The sequence below is a fragment of the Rhodnius prolixus genome, unplaced genomic scaffold, assembly GCF_049639745.1.
Source record: "Rhodnius prolixus isolate KJV_2025 unplaced genomic scaffold, Rpr scaffold_51, whole genome shotgun sequence".
NCBI classification, from domain to species: domain Eukaryota; kingdom Metazoa; phylum Arthropoda; class Insecta; order Hemiptera; family Reduviidae; genus Rhodnius; species Rhodnius prolixus.
This window is the reverse complement of record NW_027411611.1, coordinates 54,917-62,500: the sequence shown is the minus strand read 5'-3', so window position 1 is coordinate 62,500 and position 7,584 is coordinate 54,917. Positions and strand designations below refer to the sequence as shown.

Here is a 7,584-nt window from a genome sequence, read left to right as displayed (position 1 = left end):
CAACCCGTTGCCTGAGGGGTCGGGGAACAGTCACCCAGGGACCAAGTCCATGCCCGCAGGCACCTTGGGGGAAAGGAAAGGATTGGATAAGGCAGGATTATGGAAAACCCCACTGTCCGCTTCCAACTATGTACACTGCCCTACAACTATACCCTAACTATATACATATACCTATTTACAAAAATATAACCTAACGAAAAATGTTTACAACTAACCTACCATCTTAACCTAACTTAACTAAACCTAAAACCTTAACCTATGCCACCCCGATATCTATATCCATTCACACCCACCTATATACACCCTAATAAACCCCGTACAGCATCAGCTGCTCCCTGGCCATTTCTCTCAGAAATGGCCACATCTCCTTCTTCGCCCATCCCCTACTTCCCAAGGGCCACCCCAAACCAACCCTCCCCATTTCCCTCATAACCCTCACCCTCTCCCTATCCCCACAAACACATTCTAAAACCTTATGTTTTATGGTATCCATCTTCCCACACAAACACCTCCCATCACCCCCCTTCCCAAACCTTCCCAAATATGACCTTCCCGCCCCATGCTCTGTTACCACCTGCGTGGTGTAATGATCAAAAACCCACCACCTCCCCTCTAACCGCTCCCTAACATCGGGAATAAACTCCGCCACCGGTCGTCCCCTTGTCTCGGCCTCCCACTTGCCTTGCCACTTATCTAAAATCTCCCTTCTTATCCTTCCCTTCATCCCTTTCCGCCCTTCCACCTCCATCTCATCCCTATCTACCACTGTCCCTCCTATCTCTATTTCTACTCCCTTCCTAACGCAGTATCCCAAGTAGGCCTCCTCCATCCTATACTCCACGGGAAGCACACCTGCCACCACCGGCAAGGCTACCGTGGAGACCGTTCTATACGCCCCTACCAACGACAGGAGAACTCGCCGCTGACACCTCTCCAACCTCTTCTTATCACCACTGAGCAACCTTGGCCAGACAAAACATGCACCAAACATCCACACTGATTCAACCACACATTTATACACTACCACCATCTCTCTAAACCCATACCCCCAATCACTCCCAGACAATCTCCTCATTTTCTCCCACTTTCTCTCCACACACTCACACATTCTTTCCACATGCAAACCCACTCTCAACCCTGGGGTCAACCATACACCCAAATATTTATACTCTCGTACCACTTTCACTCTTTCGCCACTCATAAATATCCGGGGTGGCCTCTCCTCATTCAATCTTCCTTTCAACAACATTGCCGCTGTTTTCCTTTCACACACTCCTAACTTCCGCTGCCCACACCATTCACTCACAAAAGCACAACACACCGTCCCCTTCCTCTCTATCCCCACTCGTGACTCAGCCTCTATCAATACACACAAATCGTCCATATACGCAAACCCTACCATACCCCTAGCTCTAAGTTCGCCCAAAATTTGATTGAAAGCCATGCACCACAGGTACGGTAGTAGATAGGGACAGAGGGAATCTCGTTAATCCATTCATGCGCGTCACTAATTAGATGACGAGGCATTTGGCTACCTTAAGAGAGTCATAGTTACTCCCGCCGTTTACCCGCGCTTGCTTGAATTTCTTCACTTTGACATTCAGAGCACTGGGCAGAAATCACATTGCGTCAACACCCGTTGGGGCCATCGCAATGCTTTGTTTTAATTAGACAGTCGGATTCCCCTTGTCCGTGCCAGTTCTGAGTTGACTGTTGAATGTCGGCCGAAGAGATCGTAAGCCAGGTCGACCAGCTAGCAAAAGCCAGCGGTAACCACACGGCTAACGACTCGCAGCAAGGAAGATCCGTGGGTGGCCAAGGCACGGGACCGAGCTCGGATCCAAAAGCGCAGAAACGCAATTTTCTCCTCGCCCAGGCCCGGCACGTTGACACCGCTCCACTTCCCGACCAAGCCCGGCACGACTCAGTCCTCAGAGCCAATCCTTATCCCGAAGTTACGGATCGGATTTGCCGACTTCCCTTACCTACATTATTCTATCGACTAGAGGCTATTGACCTTGGAGACCTGCTGCGGATATGGGTACGAGCCGGCGCGGGGTTCCTCGTGGCCCTCTCCCGGATTTTCAAGGTCCGTAGGGAAGATCCGGACACCGCCGTAACTGCGGTGCTCTTCGCGTTCCAAACCCTATCTCCCTGCTAGAGGTTTCCAGGGAACTCGAACGCTTATAGAGAAGAGACAACTCTCTCCGAATTTCCCTACGGCGTCTCCGGGTCTTGTCGGGTTACCCCGACGAGTTCTCAAATGAGAGCCCGATTTGGAACGGTTCCGCTGCCGGGTTCCGGAATAGGAACCGGATTCCCTTTCGCCCAGATAGCGCCAAACATTTAATAAAAAAAAATTATTTAACGGGCGCATATCGCTTCGGATTTCTCCTAGGGCTTAGGATCGACTGACTCTTGTGCAACAGCTGTTCACAAGAAACCCTTCTCCACATCAGTCCTCCAGGGCCTCGCTGGAGTATTTGCTACTACCACCAAGATCTGCACCAGCGACGGCTCCAGGCGGGCTCTCGCCCAGACCCTTCTGCGCTCATCGCCGCGGCCCTCTTACTCATCAAGACATAATGATGATATAGTAATAAACTTTGTAATTAACAATACTGCAGTCAAGACTACAACATTAATTAACACACAGCTTATTAATCATCTTTGTCATTGACGGCAGAGTATAGGCACGACGCTACAGCGCCATCCATTTTCAGGGCTAGTTGCTTCGGCAGGTGAGTTGTTACACACTCCTTAGCGGATTCCAACTTCCATGGCCACCGTCCTGCTGTCTTAAGCAACCAACGCCTTTCATGGTTTCACATGAGCGTCAATTTAGGCGCCTTAACTCTGCGTTTGGTTCATCCCACAGCGCCAGTTCTGCTTACCAAAATTGGCCCACTTGGCACTCTGATCCTATTCCCACGGCTTCACTTTTAAGAAAGCCGGGGATCTCATCTATTTGGAGTTTGAGAATAGGTTGAGGTCGTTTCGACCCCAATGCCTCTAATCATTCGCTCTACCGGATGAGACTCGTCTCAACCGAGTGCAAGCTATCCTGAGGGAAACTTCAGAGGGAACCAGCTACTAGATGGTTCGATTGGTCTTTCGCCCCTATACCCAGCTCCGACGATCGATTTGCACGTCAGAATCGCTGCGGACCTCCACCAGGGTTTCCCCTGGCTTCGTCCTGGCCAGGCATAGTTCACCATCTTTCGGGTATCAGCGTGTACGCTATAGGTGCGCATTGACTTGCAAAGCAAGAATCAAGCGCCCTGGGAATGCGGGAAAATCTTATACATTGCTGCACAATATTTTCCATCTTCCCTAAAGTAGAGAATGTAAAAATTTACAAAACTCCAACTCTTTACTTTCATTTTGCCTATGGGTTTATAGGCCCAATGACTTGCGTACACGCTAAACTCCTTGGTCCGTGTTTCAAGACGGGTCGGATAAGAGCCTGAACCTGAATCGCTGCCGACCGGTGATAATAAGCACAGTCCTAGGAACAGTTTACCAACAGTAGGCGGAATAGTTAACCGGTTAAAAATCCGAATTGAAACTATTTTTTACCAACCCACTTGCAAACAGCCATATTTTAGGACACTTTCCATTATATATATTTTTACATATATATAATTTCATGTGGCTCAACACCATAATTCGTTACTGTCAATTTTATCCAGTATATAAAACGGCTAAAACTGTTTTAAAGAAAATACCTTAACGGTATAACTTAGAACAGACATAATAGCCAAATACTTAGAATATTTATTGACAGGTCACAACGTCCTACTAAGGGAGAAGTGCGGTCCACCATTACCCTTGCTATTCAAATGAGAGCGACCAAACCCACTATCACAGCTGTTACACTGAATAGGGCGAGAGGCCATCTCAAATCATTTAAAAGTTGAGCAAATGGTAAGACGTGAATCTCCCCTTCCGGATATTCAGGTCTTTTCCGTTTACCCCTGAGCGGTTTCACGTACTCTTGAACTCTCTCTTCAAAGTTCTTTTCAACTTTCCCTCACGGTACTTGTTCGCTATCGGTCTCGTGGTTGTATTTAGCCTTAGATGGAGTTTACCACCTACTTAGGGCTGCACTCTCAAGCAACCCGACTCTAAGGAGAGGCCCACCCGAAATAGACATTTGCCAACAACGGGCCTGGCACCCTCTCGGGACCGTGGCCTCGTTCAAGATGGACTTGGGCGAAATGCACATATCTTGGGGTTAATTGAGCCCTCCCAAACACTACATTTCCCTAAAAGCAATGCTTTTGGGATTCAGTGCTGGGCTAATCCCTGTTCACTCGCAGCTACTAAGGGAATCCCTGTTGGTTTCTTTTCCACCGCTTACTAATATGCTTAAATTCAGCGGGGAATCCCACCTAATCTGAGGTCGAAATATTTTTTTAATTTTTTTTCTTTCCTTTCTTGCAAAAAATTACTTTGTTCTATAATTGCCTTTAATATAGTTAACATTAATAACAAATCTAATTACCTGGGATTTATAGTATAATTGAAAAAATTTCCATTTATTTATAAAATTTAGCAGCAAATTTACAAGTAAAACTTTATTAGTGGATCAAGTTTTTCTTTTTTTTTACAAATAGGGAATAGAAAAAAATTCGCCTAGACTATATCTAACTAGCGAAAATTTATTAAATTCTTTTCCCTTTGTAATTGTAAAAAAATTGAAACAAAGAAAAATTATCTTTTTTTCACCACTTAATACTTGCAATAAAATTATATTGCCACTAACCAGGTTATAGATTTTTAACATTATTGATTGTTTAAAAAACTATATTTACATTATAGAAAGCAATTTTTAAGTAATGACAAGAAAAAGGGAAAAAAAAAATAAATTATAAAGTATTTAAAAATGCTGAATTACTATAAAAAAGATGTGTACTTTTTATAGAAAAAAACAGGACATTTCATTTTTTTTCATATCCTTTTTCCTTTAAAAAAAAGTTATATAGCAAAAACCCCAATATACAAATATACTTTGTGTGTGAGAGGCTTGCTGCTACTACTAGTTTTAAAGAAAAAAAATAATGGGATGAAAAAAAAACTTGCGCGCACTATTTTTATATAAAAAATATATGCTAGCAATTATTTAACGACCCTCAGACAGGCGTGGCCCTTGGATAGAATCCCAGGGCCGCAATGTGCGTTCAAAATGTCGATGTTCATGTGTCCTGCAGTTCACATGACGACGCGCAGTTTGCTGCGTCTTTCATCGACCCACGAGCCGAGTGATCCGCCGCTCAGGGTAATAATTTTGTTTTAAAAAATAATTGAAACTTTTCTTTTTTTATAAATTTTAATATTTAACCTTATAAGGTTAATATTAAAAAATAAATTATTAACTTTCACGCAAATATGGTTGGAAAATTAAATCTACCATAAATGCAAGAACTAAATAATTTTTTTTCTTTATTAATGATCCTTCCGCAGGTTCACCTACGGAAACCTTGTTACGACTTTTACTTCCTCTAAATGATCAAGTTTGGTCATCTTTCCAGCGTACATCAATACCAACAAAGTTAATAAAGAATAACCGCCAGTCCGAAGACCTCACTAAATCATTCAATCGGTAGTAGCGACGGGCGGTGTGTACAAAGGGCAGGGACGTAATCAACGCGAGCTTATGACTCGCGCTTACTGGGAATTCCTCGTTCATGGGGAACAATTGCAAGCCCCAATTCCTAGCACGAAGGAGGTTCAGCGGGTTACCCGGGCCTTTCGGCCAGGGAAGTACACGCTGATTCCTTCAGTGTAGCGCGCGTGCGGCCCAGGACATCTAAGGGCATCACAGACCTGTTATTGCTCAATCTCGTGCGGCTGTAAGCCGCCTGTCCCTTTAAGAAGAATAAGTGTCGCCGGTAGCATTGATACCGGTATCGTCTAGTTAATAGGCTAGAGTCTCGTTCGTTATCGGAATTAACCAGACAAATCGATCCACCAACTAAGAACGGCCATGCACCACTACCCACTGAATCAAGAAAGAGCTATCAATCTGTCAATCCTTCCAATGTCCTGGCCTGGTGAGGTTTCCCGTGTTGAGTCAAATTAAGCCGCAGGCTCCACTCCTGGTGGTGCCCTTCCGTCAATTCCTTTAAGTTTCAGCTTTGCAACCATACTTCCCCCGGAACCCAAAAGCTTTGGTTTCCCGGGTAGAAGCTCCCCGCCGAGTCATTAAAGGAACATCGGCGGATCGCTGGCTGGCATCGTTTATGGTTAGAACTAGGGCGGTATCTAATCGCCTTCGAACCTCTAACTTTCGTTCTTGATCAATTAAGACATACTTGGCAAATGCTTTCGCTCTAGTGCGTCTTGCGACGATCCAAGAATTTCACCTCTAACGTCGCAATACGAATGCCCCCGCCAGTCCACATTGATCATTACCTCATATTCCTAAAACCAACAAAATAGAACCGAGGTCCTGTTTTATCATTCCATGCACCACTATTCAGGCAGATATTTCAGCCTGCTTTAAGCACTCTAATTTGTTCAAAGTGAACGTGTCGGCCTACCTCGACACTCGTTTAAGAGCACCGAAGTAGGAGAGATCGGCCAACAAAAGTACACACGACGCTAACATCGGCCTTTAAAAGCCTAATGCAGCATCGTGGACCCTGTTCACCACCGACAGGACATGCCGCGAACATGCCAGTTACACCGACAGGCGGCGAACCGACAGCGCGGCACGCAGAACCAACTACGAGCTTTTTAACCGCAACAACTTTAATATACGCTATTGGAGCTGGAATTACCGCGGCTGCTGGCACCAGACTTGCCCTCCAATGGATCCTTGTTAAAGGATTTAAAGTGTACTCATTCCGATTACGGGGCCTCAATAGAGTCCCGTATCGTTATTTTTTGTCACTACCTCCCCGTGCCGGGAGTGGGTAATTTGCGTGCCTGCTGCCTTCCTTGGATGTGGTAGCCGTTTCTCAGGCTCCCTCTCCGGAATCGAACCCTGATTCCCCGTTACCCGTGAGGGCCATGGTAGACACAGAGTCTACCATCGACAGCTGATAAGTCAGGCGTTTGAAAGAGATGTCGTCAGTACGGTGACTGTACGATCACAAGTGTTATCTAGATTCACCAAAACAACGCCCAGACAAGCCGGGCGAATGGTTTTGATCTAATAAAAGCGTCCTTTCCATTTCTGGTCCGGACTTAGTTGCATGTATTAGCTCTAGAATTACCACAGTTATCCACGTACGAAACGTGAAAACTCTAGTAAATTAAAACTGGTTTACTGAGCCCTTTGCGGTTTCACTTTAATTTAGTATGTACTGACACTTGCATGGCTTAAGCTTTGAGACAAGCATATGACTACTGGCAGGATCAACCAGAGAGTTTTTAAATCCTCCTTTAGAGAACATATAAAAACAATCTTGAAGATTTTTCTTTTATTATAGTTTTAAATTTTGCTAATAAAAAATAAAACATTTATAATAAAAGTTTGTTTTCGATTACAAATAATGATAAATTTTTTTATGAGGAAAAAAATATTCCCCACAAAATACAAGACTATTCAACTTTTTGTTTCCTTTTTCCAAATTT

General features: G+C 44.6%; 2 non-coding genes and 1 pseudogene across 2 annotated transcripts; all 3 read right to left on the bottom strand.

Moving 5' to 3' along the window:
- Positions 1–4,408, bottom strand: part of LOC141455287 (large subunit ribosomal RNA) — a 6,247-nt pseudogene extending 1,839 nt beyond the window's left edge.
- A 721-nt stretch (positions 4,409–5,129) lies between these two features.
- LOC141455291 (5.8S ribosomal RNA) lies at positions 5,130–5,284 on the bottom strand. The gene has a single exon (XR_012459187.1). It is a non-coding gene; the product is annotated as a 5.8S ribosomal RNA (ribosomal RNA).
- A 165-nt stretch (positions 5,285–5,449) lies between these two features.
- Positions 5,450–7,376, bottom strand: LOC141455284 (small subunit ribosomal RNA). Its single transcript, XR_012459183.1, has one exon. It is a non-coding gene; the product is annotated as a small subunit ribosomal RNA (ribosomal RNA).
- Positions 7,377–7,584: the final 208 nt, after the last annotated feature.